At 37.1% G+C, this 13,996-nt stretch overlaps 1 protein-coding gene and 1 pseudogene across 1 annotated transcript in view; one reads left to right on the top strand and one right to left on the bottom strand.

Annotated features, from left to right (window-relative positions):
• ACKR4 (atypical chemokine receptor 4) overlaps nt 1-13,996 on the top strand; it is a 781,696-nt gene that overhangs the window by 136,694 nt on the left and 631,006 nt on the right. The window lies entirely within an intron of this gene.
• LOC138161567 (c-Myc-binding protein pseudogene) lies at nt 8,121-8,495 on the bottom strand (annotated as a pseudogene).

The following is a 13,996-nucleotide window of genomic DNA, read 5'->3' as shown; positions in this document are numbered from 1 at the left end:
GTGGTTTGCCATTTCCTTCTCCAGCTCATTTTACAGATGAGAAAACTGAGGCAAACAGTAGTAAGTGACTTGCCCAGGGTCACACAGCTAGGAAGTGTCTGAGGTCAAATTTGGACTCAAGAAGATGGGTCTTCCTTACTTCAGGCCTGGCACTCTATGCATTATTTAACTGTCTAAAAAGGAATTCGTATTTAATTCAGTTGGGGGATTCATTTAAGGTTTTTCAGCTGGACAATAATGTGGGCAGAGCTATGCATTAGGAAGATTACTTTGGCAGTAAAGTGAAGGATAGATAAATTGGTGAGATGGAAGAGGAGTGGAGTGTTAGAGAGAATGTAGAATAAGTTGTTCAGCCGTTTCAGTTGTGTCTGACTCTTCGAGACCACCTTTGGGGTTTTCTTAGCAGAGATACTGGAATGGTTTGCTGTTTTCTTCTCTAGCCCATTTTACAGCTGAGGAAACTGAGGCCAACAGGGTGAAGTGACTTGCCCAAGTTACCACAACTGGTAAGTGTCTGAGGCCACATTTGAACTCCAGGCTGGGGGCTCTATAAACTATGGCACCACCTACCTGCCCTAGGATAAGGAGAAGCACCTGAGAAAAAGACAAACATAAGAATTTCCAAATAAGGAGAAAAGTCAGGAATAATTAGAAGTCTCTAAGATTATTTATGTAGGTAGAAAAGCAATAAAAACCTCTTCTTTAGATATATTCAAGAAATTTGTAACTAATGGAGGACTTAATTATGTCATTCCACTCAAAAAACAGACAATGGTTTCCCATCACTTATTGGAACAAATCCAAGCTCCTCAATTCAGAGCTCTGTTAAGTGCTGCTTCCCCTAATCTTTCACAATCAAGCCATCATCTCTTACTCTCTAACAGCCTTCATTCATTCTAGCCAATCTGATCTCGTTATTTTCCCCCCACAGTAATGAGTTTTTTCCCACCTTCATGACTGTTATTCTACCTTCCTTGAAATGTAATCTCCCTTCTCACCATCCATCCTAATCCTAATTTTCCTTCAAGACCTAGCTCAGAACTCCCTTATTCCAAGAAACATTTCCTGACTTACACCATGTTCTTTCTCTTACTTGAAATTTAACCATTTGTCACACACTTAACTTCCACGTTTACTGAGTCTACATCCCATCAGACTTGTCTTATTTCACATATAATTTATTTATTTTAAGTAATTGGGGTTAAGTAACTTGCTCAAGGTTACACGGCCAGGTTTTTTGTGTGGGTGTTAAGTATCTGAGGCCGGAACTGATCCCAGCTCTCCCTGGTCAGCACTCTTTCTCACTGTGACACCTGGCCACCCCGATTTCACATATAATTTAAATGCTGAAAATGTGATTGTTATCCCTACTACTTTAGCTATTTACATTTTGTAACTGCCAAAAAATGTATGTGTGTATATATATATATATATATATATATATTCTTTCAGTTCTTGGGACTAATTTTTATGTTCCATTTATTAATAGAAGTAAAAGCAAAATTTTTGGTTATCAAATTGGATCCATCAGTCATTTTAAGAGATTCAGAGAGCAGTTTTTATTTTCCTAACCTTCTGACTAACTCAGTGCCAATACTTGGAGGCTATCCAAATGAAAATGTAAAATACATTTGCCAAGCTGTGATATAATAAAAGCACAGATGCTGGAGTTACAAGGAACCTTAGAGGTCATTCAGTGTTTGAACCTGCCCTGTGATGTTCTGTCAAGTGGTCATCCAGCCTTCACTTAAACTCCATCGCTAGATAGGCCAGGAAGCCCACTGGTCTGTAATGAGGACACCTCACCTTCTTCCTCTTTTTGAAAATGAAACAACATTTGCCCACTCAATCCTGCAGCCCCTCTCAGTGCTTTCTCAAAGGTCACCAGCAATTGAGCAATCACATCTTCAAAGGCTTTCTGTATGCTGGGATATCATTTGTCCAGGCCAAGTAGCTTGAATTCATTTTCAGCTAGCTAGGTAGGTGTTTTCTTAGTATCTCTTCACTTATCTTGGGTTTCGACTTCTCATAATAATTTTTGCCCTATCTTTTTTAGTCAGGATGATTCTCTTAGACAGAAGAAAAATGGAAGCGGAAAAATTCTTCTTTCCCTCTGTTATCTGATTCCCTTACATCATCTACCTTGAGCATTAGGCCTTTCTTTTCCTTGTTCTTTTTACTACTCAAAACATAATCTAAAAAGCCCTTTCATTTAAATTGGAATGTATTATTTTGTCATTCAAAGATGAGATATTCTGGATAAAGTTTCATTAGGTATGAGCCACCACCTGGGAAGCTGAATTGGGTTTCCAAGTAAGATCCCCATGATCAAATGATAACAGATTATAACAAATAACATTTATGTAGAGCTTTAAATTTTCCGAAGCAGTTTATGCTCCCCCAGATACACACACACAAATATATGTATGTATACACACATGTATATGTGTATCTATCTGTGTCTATCTATCCTGTCTGTGTGTCTATCCATCTATCTGTCTGACTGTCTATGTATGTATGTATCTACCTATTTATCTACCTATCTATCTATCTATCTCCAAGTCCAGTATTGTTACTTTTGTGATGTGGCTTTCTGAACAAAAGAATGAGCCAATTAGATGTCATGAAGGGTAGGAAATGGTAAGTCACTCCAGCATCTTTGCCTAGAAAACCCCAAATGGGGTCATGAAGAGTTGGATGTGACTGAACAAAAATAATAACCAACATCACAGAATTGTTGTGAAGATCAAGAAAGGATAACATACATATGACGTTTTCAAGCCTTTAAAATACTTTATGTTGCTGTTTAGTCATTTCAGTCATGTCCGACTCTTTGGATTTTCTTGGCAAATATCCTGGAGAGCAGTTTGCCATTTCCTTCTCCATCTCATTTTATAGATGATGAACTAAGGCAAACAGGGGTAAGTGACTCACCCAGGGTCATACAGCTAAACAGTATCTGAGGTCAGATTTGAACTTAGGTCTTCCTCACTCCAGGTTGAGCGCTCTGTCCATAGTGCCACCTAGTTGCTTCAGAATTATACTTTACTAAAATGTATTTGACAGCTGAGTGGAATGTAGACTGGAGACAAGTTTGTGCCAGTGAGAGTTTTAGAGATCAGCTAGAAGGCTATTGTAATATTCCAGAATAGGGTGAGAAAGTCCTGTGCCAGGATTATGTAATGTCAGAGGAGAGAAGTGGGCATATGGGAGAGATGATGACTCATCACTGTGACCTTCGGGCACAAGATGAATCTTTTGGATACTTGTAGTGATATAGTAGACCCCCCTCCCCCCCCACTAAAAGAACTTTTTGCTTTGGTTTGATGCGGAGAATTGTGGGTGGCTCTGTAGCCTTCCCTTGATTTGTGACAGTAGCAGAAGGGTGGGTATGGAGCCCTGGCCACTTTTTCTGTTGTGTTTTCTTTTCTGAGTAGTCGATTGGACATTGAGGTGGAAGTGACCAGTCTAGAAAGTGACTTCGTGAGTTTGAGAAGTCATGGGTACAGGGACTGTAGCTGGCTGGTGACGAGGGAAACTTTTGCATTGGAGAGGATGACCTTTGACAAAAAACTCAGTACAAACCTGGCCGTTTTGTCAGCAGATGCACTGGAGGTTGTTTGGACAGGGCAGAACTGAGGTGAAATAAAAGCCTTATGAGAAATCCCACAAACTGCTTGACATTCTGATGATGCTTAAGTACCAGCCTGCCAAAAGATTATACCTGTAGGTTTGAGGTAAGTTTCTGGATCTTGTGTTGTGTTGTGTGGATCTTGTTTTGTGAATGTGTGTGTGTGTGTGTGTGTGTGTGTGAATGTGAATGTTCTGTGTTTAGCATTCCTTTTGTGTTTAGGGAATACATACTTATCCTATTCTTGATTCATATTGTACATTAAGTAACTTTTTAAATATCCCTTAAAAAAAACTGTAAGCATGAAACTCAAACCAAGTTTTAAATAGAGTTTACCCCCCTGGGCTACAGTGCTGATGCTTTAAGAAAGTCAGAGTGTGAGGGAAAAGGGAATCTCTCCTCCATGTTATCATAGAAGGTAAATGAATGTGGTTGGACCACTTGCCTGGGTCCAAAGTAGAGGGGCTTCTTAGTGGAAAAGGGAGTGGGGATAGTACCCTTGTACCTATGGACTCAACAGCTGGTTTTTCAGACTATGATTCTGTGATTCCTGAAGTTCTTCCAGCTCCCAAATGCCATGACAGTGAAGATGTAGCCTGGCATCCTGAGGGAGGGACAAGAGGTGCCAATTCAGTCAAGCCACTGCTACCACCTTGATCATCAGATCTCCTCAGACCCTGTTGGAGACAGCCCAAGACTCTGAAGCCCAACGGAATAGCAATGCTTTCTCTTTCCCACCCCCAACACAAACCCTGTTATAAGCTGGCCCCTTGAAGCCATCATTGAAAGGAATAACCTGTGGGAAGGATGGCCTTCCATGACTGCCACCACCAGCACTCGGTGCCAGTGATGAGTCAAGGAAGTTCAAGAGCTCCAGGAGTAGCAGCGCCCCACAATTCACTGGCTCTGTCCACAGCCCAGTTCCCACAGGTATCACCCAGGGGAACAGCTCTTATGGAGAAGGGGCCAGCCTTTCCCCTTAATTGCTAATGATTTTTCACTGACGGCAGGCAAGCCAGCCTAGCTGGAACTGAAAGGACCTTTGAGGGAGAGACAGAAGCTATCATATGTTTAGCCACATCGACCAAAAGAGATAATCCAAGATCCTGAGCCCAAGAGCCCTGGGGATAGTAGTGACTCCCAGACCATCAGCTCTTCTTCTAGCCCACCCTCTGTGGCCATCATCCAAGGAAGAAACCCTTGTGGGGATATGATCTGGCATCTGCCTCTGTAGGTGCTTCTGCTCCCACCTCCTCAGTGCCATAGCTCAGAATTAGTGAATTAGAAAGTTCTCACTACCCAAATCCTTGGCATTGTCAAGTGAGTTAGTATCAGAAATGGAAATGGTTTTTTCATTGGAAATAATATCAAAGAAGATCCATTACTATATGCTTTTTTGTCATTGCTATTATCTGCCTAAGGACCTGAAGGACAGTGGTGTTTCTCCATATGACCTGAAGTCGAAACTTTCTGTATGTGTCCTATCCCCTTATTAGAATATAAGGTCCTTGAGGGCAGAGACTGTCTTACTTTTCCATTTGGGTCCTCTGAGTTTATATAATGAATTGCATATGGTAAGTACTTAGTAAATGCTTTTTCATTCACTCACTCACTCACTCATTCATTCATTCATTCATTGTGCTATGGAGAAAGCATTAGCCTAGGAGATAAGAACCTATAATGGATTTATTAGCAATAGTTTGTTGTTGTTCAGTCATATTTGATTCCTGATTTAGGACCCCATGGACCAGGAGTAATTTGCTATTCCTTCTCCAGTGTGGAGCCATTTTACAGATGAAGTACTGAGACAAATAGGGGTTAAGTGACTCGCCCAGAGTCATACAGCTAGTAAGTGTCTGAGGTCAGAATTAGACTCAGATCTTCCCTACTCCAGGCCCAGCACGCTATCCATTGTATCACCTAGCTGCCCTAAAGATAATCTAACTTTACTTAATTCCACATCTTTGACTTAAAATTTTTACCACTAGGGGTCAGCATGATTTAGCAAAGAAGATCAGGACCTAGTAGGACTAAAAAGTAGTCTGTGAAAGAACTGCATTGTCCTTCGTTTATGGAATTGATATTACCTACCCACTGTCAATGGGGTGTATATACACACACACATTTTTGGCACTGACTGGTCCATATGGGGAGCGCATTTTTGGCACTGGCTACATTGAACCACTGTTTTCAATTAACCAAACACAAAGTCAAATAGTTTTTGATAGCTAGTTGTAGTTTTGTTTAATAGCATTTTATTTTTTCAGTTATACATAAAGACAATTTTGGGCATCATTTTCACGGCAAGTGGGAGTTTTTAGAATGTTTCTATATCTAAATTGGTTTCTATTCTCTTATATTCCTAAATCTTCAAAAAGTTAATCTGGCTCAGTGAAAGGTCTTTGAGCATTAGTGTCTTTGGTGGACATGTTGTTTCATAACTGCAGTTACTCCTTTCAACATTACAAGCCACTACCCATTTTTTGTTATTCTTGACAAATTCTGTGACAAACTTTCCAGAAAGGATCTACCCATTGTTTTGGAGACCTTCACACAGTGTCTGGCAAATAGTAGGTACTTAATAAATGCTTGTTGACTGACTGACTCCCATTAAGTCTGTTAACATTCTGTTGGTCCTGTTGCTGTGGGCTATTCAGGGGTTACCCCTACTTCTCACTACATGTCCCTTCTCCTTTTTCTGATGATTCTTGGAAGACATCTTTGATGCTAATGTAAAGGAAAGAGCCCCAAAGGGACTTCATCCAGAAAATTTCCACTTCCAGTTGCAATTCCACTTAATAATACCATTCCCCTTCATGAGCTGTGTTCCACCCCAGCTGGGCTAGTACTTGTTTTTCCCCAGTTCTATGCAGTTATCCCTTACACTTCATGATTTTCCATATCACAGTTTCAGTATATTGGGAGTCAGCCTAAGAAATTAAATGGGAATTTTGGTGCAATTTTGTGGAAGCTGCAGATGGCACAGGAAGACCATGACCAAATACTTAACCCAAATTTTACAATAAGGTATTGTAAATACCCCATAAAAAAAGAAAAAATTCAGACTTCTCTAGTATGAAGGAAGGGCCACAAACTACCATAGGAATTATCCTGATCTCAGGGGTCTCATACCGCCAACCCCAACACCCTGTGGGTAATTTAGAACTGTCATTTTTATTATATTATTATTATTGTATTAGCTTGGCCTACTCATGAGAGCAATTGATATTTTTTCAGTTGTTTAGATCTTACTTTACTTGTGTGAAAAGTGTTTTACAGTTGTGTTCATATAGTTCCTGGGTTTGACTTGGCAGGTAGACTCCCAAATATTTTATATTGTCTACAGTTATTTTAAATGGAATTTCTCTTTCTATCTCTTGCCTCTGGACTTTGTTGGTAATACATATAAACACTCCTGACTTATGTGGGTTTATTTTATATCTTGCAACTTTGCTAAAGTTGTCAATAATTTCAAGTAGTTTGTTAGTTGATTCTTTAAGATATCGTAAATATAACATAGTATCATCTGCAAAGAGTGATGGCTTTGTTTCCTCGTTGACTATTCTAATTCCTTTAATTTCTTTTCCTTCTCATTGCTAGAGTTAACATTTCTAGTAATAACATTAAATAATAGAGGTGATTATGATCATACTTGCTTCACCCCGATTATATTGGGGAGGCTTCTATTTTATCCCCATTACAACATGCTTGATGAGGGTTTAGATGAATATTACTTATCGTTTTAAGATAAGCTCCATTTATTCCTATGCTCTCTAGGGTATGGTTGTAATTTTTTATAGTACAATAATATTCCATTATATTCATGTACCATAATTTTTTTAGCCCTTCCCCATTTGAAGGGCATTTGCTTTGTCTCCACTTCTTTACTAGCACAAGAAGTGATGCTATAAGTATTTTGTTGTATGTGGGGAGATTTTCCCTCCTTCCTATGATTGGTTTTTCCTTTTATTCTGATGATTTGTTGTTTGGGACTTGTTTTTAGTGTATGGATTTATTCACCTTCTAGTTTCTTTAACTGCAGATCCAACTCAATAATTGTTTTTTTTTTAACTTTCATTTTAATATAATCTTCTAGGAATATAAATTTGCCTCTGAGTGTTGTTTTGGCTGCCTCACATACATTTTGATACATTGTACATTGTAATTATCTTTAATATAATTTGTTATTTCTATAATTTTATAAACCAAGAATTATTCAACAAGTCATTTCAGTTTCCACATAAATACATCTTTTTTTTAGAATTCCTCAGGATTTACTTTTGATTTTCCTGCTTTATGAGCCAAAGAAAATTATATTGTTTATTTATTAGTGATTCTAAGTGTTTTTACAACAATTAAATGTGATAAGTGAATTTAACATATTAGAAGAGTTCTATAGTATCTGTCCATAAGAAACTGTTTATATACTATACAAACTATGCAAATCATACAAAGCCAGTTTTCAGTGCCTGTTCAACTGAGAAGAATCCTATTCAGCACTCTTCTCCTCCTGAAGTGATTCATACTGAGCAAGCTTTGTTTTCGGTTTTTTGTTTTTTTCTACTACAGTTTCATATTTCTCTTTCACCTCTGCCAATTCTAGGTGAAGCAGCTCTATTTCTGGATTTTCTGGAGTCGGAGCTCTTAAGTGATGCTTTAGAAAATCCATCGTGCTATGGAGTTTTTCTGGTTCTTCATACAAGGCAACCAATACTTTGGTGAGCGTGTCCAGCACTCCCGACTTCTCTAGGTACCTCCGGAACTGCTCCCGCTTTGAGTCGGAGGCTTTGTAATGGGCCTTAGTGACAGAGGCAGTGGGCGGCTTAGCCTGCACTCCCCACACCGTGGCTCCCGGTTTCCTCATAAATATATCTTTTGACAATATTGTTCCTATTTGTTCTGGTTTTGTTGCAACATAATTTGTAAATATAGAGTTTAATGTTTTTGCTTTTTTTTTCTAAATATACTTATAATTTTATTATGCCCTACTTTTAAAAGTATGAATTTTCTGTTTTTCTTATTCTATCTTCTCCATATATCTGACAAATTCAGTTTCTTTGCTGCTTTATAATAAATTCATAACTTATTTTAATTTGTTTGCATAATATTATGATTCTATCAGTATAGTATTAAATGTTATACAATTATTAGTTTGCTTATGTTGGTTTATTATGTTGTTTTTTTACAGCTCAGTAAACTTTTCTTTTATAAAATTTAGTTACTGTACTAAAAGTTATTCATAAAGATATCAATATTGTTGTACATAGTTCTTTTGTGTATTTCTTTTAATGCTTTATCATTAATATTGATCTTTATCTGCTATTATCACTAAAATTCCACATTTTTTTCCAGCTAAACTGAAACATGGTAATTTTTCTTCCGTTCTATCAATTTAAATCTATAGGTTTGTTTGTACATTATGTAGGTTTATAACAGGTAGCATGTTTTTTTTTTAACGCATTCAATTTATTTTATTTTTTTAAAGGGAATTCAATTCATTTACATTTAGGGATATAATTGTAAAATCTTACATTCTAATTATCATTTTCCAGAAAGAACAATAAATATTCACAATAATAATAATTTTCTAACCTTAACAGACATATATACACCCATACAAACTCATACAAAATTAAACAGTTCCTGTAATTTGTACTATTTTCAGTCAGTTTTGTGGAAAGTAGACTTCCCTACTCTACTTCTATCTATTTAAGATGAGATAATTGTTTTGAGATTGTTCTGTCTCCTCTCCATTCTTATTAGTCTGCCCCACAATTTTTTTTCTGAGACAATGTGGTCTAGTGGAGAATATTCAGGAATTAAGTGAGGAGAAATATGGATTCAAATCCCTCCTCTGGTATTTACTAGTTATGAGATGATAGGCAAGCCTGTTAACCTCTCTGAGCCACAGTTTACTCATTTGTAAAATGGGGATAGTAATGCTTGTACTGTGTTTTTTCCTAAGTTTTTATAAAGATAGAGTAAATTAAATTATGTAAAGCATTTTGCAAACCTTAGAAATATATGTATCAGTTATTATTATTTTTGGTTTTTCTGTAATGTCTTAAATTAACTTATGCCTTTCCTCCCTCTCTCATACCCCCTTTCTACTTCAAACCTATTTGTGTTATTTAGTTGCTAAGCAAATAATATTATTGTATTTAAAAATCCCCCCATGTTGTTACTTTAAGGTAGTGACTAGTTAATCATATTATAAAGTGAATATTAATTTAGTCTTTAGTTTGGTGATGTGACTCTGGCTCTGTATTTCTGTTGGTTTTATATGGCAAAAGATTTTTTAAAAGTTCATGTCTTACATTTCTCACATTCATGGAAATTTTAAAATGATTATCTTTTGCCTTCAAAAAGAATGCTTAATGGGCAGCTGGGTGGCACAGTGGATAGAGCATGGAGTCAGGAGGACCTGAGTTCAAATCCAGCCTCAAATATTTATTTACTAGTTGTGTGAGCCTGGGTAAGTCACTGAACCCTGATTGCCTCCCAAAAAAGCCTTCTAAAAGAATGCTTAACTTTGTTGGGAAGAAATGTTTTATTTATTAACTTTCAACATATCATATTTTACTTTCTAGTATATTTCATTTTTGCTGGTTGTAGAAAAACCTTGCTCAATTCAAATGAATATATTTTTGATGTCTGATGACTTTGTCCTTGGCTACTTTTAAAATAACCTTATTGTCAATGTGATCATAAAACTTTACAGTGATGCACAAGGAAGGATTCGATTTTCTTTGTGTCTTATGAATTCAGTTAATTTGTAACCTGGTCCTTTCCCCCCCTCCCCAATATTGAGAGATTTTTTAAAATTTCTGAGTAATCTTATAGAATGTCCTTAAATACATTAGCGATATTTTTTCATCGCTTTTTTTCAGGAAGCTTGCTACTTCTTAAGTTTTTTTCTCCTTATTCTGTCATTTAGATCCATCACTTTTGTCTAAACTTTCAAATTTGTTTCAATTGGATAGTTTTTTGGTTTATTATCTGCTTGCTCTTTGTTTTCAGTATTTTGTACCCCAGTAAAATGATTCTGTTTTATTAAATTGAATTCATTATTTTATTTATGCTTTCCTCAGATATTTCTAAATTTATGAAATTTATTAATTTATTATAATCTTGCCTTGAGATACCTTAGTCACATGTAATTCCCTTTTTATCGTACTGAGAAAATTATATCTTTTGTATCTGGTGCTACTTTTGCTGGTTTTTTTTTAGCCTTTTTCCATTGGTATTCTGTTGGCATTGGTATTTTGGTATATATTGATATTTTCTATTGGTATTTTTAGTCTATTTTCTATTGGTATTTTGTTTCTTTAATATAATATATTTTTCACTGCAGTAGAACTTATGTTTACTCATTTGAGTGTTTTTTTTTATTTTTAAAGCAATCGGGTTAAGTAACTTGCTCAAGGTTACACAACCAGTTATTTCTGGGTGTGGTGCTAAGTATCTGAGCCCGGATTTGATCCCCAGGTCATCCCGACACTGGAGCCAGTGCTCTTACTCGCTGTGCTACCTGGCCACCCCAAGAATGTTTTTTTTTTTTAAAGAAGAATTTTCCTCTGTGAATATTTTTTTTTTTAGGAATTTTGCTTTTTTGGGTTGTTTCTGCTGTGTTTTTGAGGGGAATATTAAGGACAAATTTTCTTGTAAACTTTCACTAATTATCTTCTAGAAATTCCTCTAATCTCTTCTTAAAGAAAGAGGTCATGATATACAGATTTGAGACTTCTGAGTCATCTGAAAGCCTTTCAGTCTCTTTAATTCCTTAAACCCAAGCCTTATTTTCTAGCATGGGTTTTTTTCACTTTCTTTTCTTGTGCCTACCTTTATACTGAATTTACTGGGTGTTAAGGTCTGGAATAACTTATAAAGCCCTTCATATAATTTTTCTACTTTTTCAAACTATGACAGATATTGATATATAAACTGTAATAATATTCATGATGGTCTTTTTGCCATTTCTTATCATGATCATGCCCAAATGAGATATCCAAGTGTCTCATAGAATAATATTTCTTGTTGCCTTAGGGCACATGCTGAAACCAAACTCTCACAATCCTTTATTTGTTTCTCCAAGAAGAACCTACAAATCATCCTTCCACTTACTGGTAACTGTTATGTCTTCTGGTTTCATCTGTAGCAATATTGATCTGATTCACCTCCTCTGTTAGTAGGTCAACTCATAGCTCTTTGGAGAAAGATCTCACCAAGAGTCCTAATGGTTCCAAGAATCTTTAATATTACTATAAAAATCAAGTGGTTCTTAGTTCTCTCTACTCTCCTTTCTACCATTAGCATTATTACTGAGAAAATGGCAAGGGGCTACATATGTAAGACTAAGGATCCATTTTCATTTTATCTATTTCTAAGGTCAGTATGATTGAAGAATTTATCACATAATCATCACCCTTCTGGTATTGAACCTCTCCATAGTTAACCAGGTTGGTCTTCAGACAGCATAAATGGTATATGTTGCTGGAACCATTCTTAAAGCCTTGAATAGAACCTGCCAAGAGCATGTGTTCTATTGGCAGAACATTTGAAAACCCATAGTCCCCTTCATACCAAAGTGAGGCATTAGAGTGGGACTTTTGTGAAGGTCAAATGATATGTTACATAACATATAACTAACACTTATCCTATATGTTACGTAAAGACATTTATTCTTCCCTTCTGAATTAATGCTTGAGTTTATAGTAGGTAAATAGGGAAGAGAGAAATGGATGCCAAGATCAGTATATTTGGAAACAGTGGTAGAAGTTTTGGGATGGTACTGGGCAATAAGACTTGGGCCCAAAGTGCCAGGCAGTACTCTGGCCTTCAAACGGAATAGAAGTCATTTTGTAAAGGCATTACTGTAATAGTAATAATAATAACTCACATTTCTAACATGCTTTAAGGTCTATAAAGCCCTTGCCTACAAAGTGGTAGGTTAACTAGCTTTCTTGTGCTTTACTCATCTATTAAATAATGATGACAGTGGGAGATTTTGAGTGCTTAGAAGTGCTAGACTTCAGTAAATTTTATTCCACAGGGATCCAGAGAAGTGTTACTGATGTGCCCTCTCGCTAGTGTGGCTGGTCCAGAACATTGAACCTGGCCCTGGCTGTTTGAAATTATCCTTTCAGGAAGCCTAGTTCTCTCTTTGCTACAGATTCCTCCCTCAGCTGGGGGGAGAGGTTGTGGAATAGTCATTAGTGGAGCCAGACTGGCACAAGTGAGTAATGGCAATAATAACCAACATTTTTATGAAACTCTTAAGTTTCTAAGGTGTTTTTCCTGCTCTGGTTCCTTTGAGCCTCACCTCGCCACCCTGCGATACCAACACTTAGCTATCTTTTCTCCAGGTCTAGCATCATAGAGGCTAGAAAGTGTTACTGGTGGGAGTTGATTCCAGATCACTCATAAGTGACTTGTTAGTCTCCATGGGCTCACAGGTAACCATCAACTTAAATTATGCACAAATAATTCATGGATTTAGAGCGGGAAGTGACCTCAGAGATGCCCTAGTCTAGTACAAAGCCCTTATTTTACTGGTGAGGAAACCACAGAACTGGCAGGTGGAAAATCATTGCCCAGGTTTGCAGAGGCTCTGAGACGCACAAGTCCTTTCCCTCCAATCCAGGACTTTTCCCAACATACCATTTTGGAAATGATTGATGAATCTTCTAAAAATAATTTTTAAAAATTTATGTACTTTTAGTTTACAACATTCAGTTCCACAACTTTTTGAGTTCCAAATTTTCTCCCCCCTCCTCCCCTCTCTCTTCCCCCTCCCATGGCAGAATGCAATCCGATATAGGTTCTACATATAGCTTCATATTAAACATTAGTCAAGTCGTAAGGAAGAATGGAATCGATAACGAGGAAGAAGAAACAAAACAAAATGAAGAGAGAGAGCAAGTAGTTTGCTTCTGATTGATGAATTTTTAAAGAGAATACAAGATTATCACTTGTGATATTCAGAGACTCTGCACTTCTTTTTTGAGGCATCTAGGCAGCTTAGTGGATAGAGCACTGGGCTTAGAGTCAGGAAAATCTGAGGTCAAATCCAGCCTCAGACACTTATTAGCTGTGTGACTCTGGGTAAGTCACTCGACCTCTGCTTCATTTTCCTCATCTGTAAAATGAGGTTTATGATAGTTCTACCTTAGAGCGTTGTTGTGAGGTTCAAATGAAATAATATTTGCCAAGCACTTAGTAGAGTGCCTAGCACATAGTACTTGCTTAATAAATATTTCCTTCCTTCCTTCCTTCCTTCCTTCCTTCCTTCCTTCCTTCCTTCCTTCCTTCCTTCCTTCCTTCCTCCCTTCCTTCCTCCCTTCCTTCCTCCCTTCCTTCCTCCCT

This window comes from Petaurus breviceps, unplaced genomic scaffold, assembly GCF_028583685.1.
Source record: "Petaurus breviceps papuanus isolate PSGF00001 unplaced genomic scaffold, PetGlider_PUasm1.0 185, whole genome shotgun sequence".
NCBI classification, from domain to species: Eukaryota; Metazoa; Chordata; class Mammalia; order Diprotodontia; family Petauridae; genus Petaurus; species Petaurus breviceps.
Note: the sequence above shows the minus strand (reverse complement) of the source record. Positions and strands in the feature narration are given on the sequence as shown.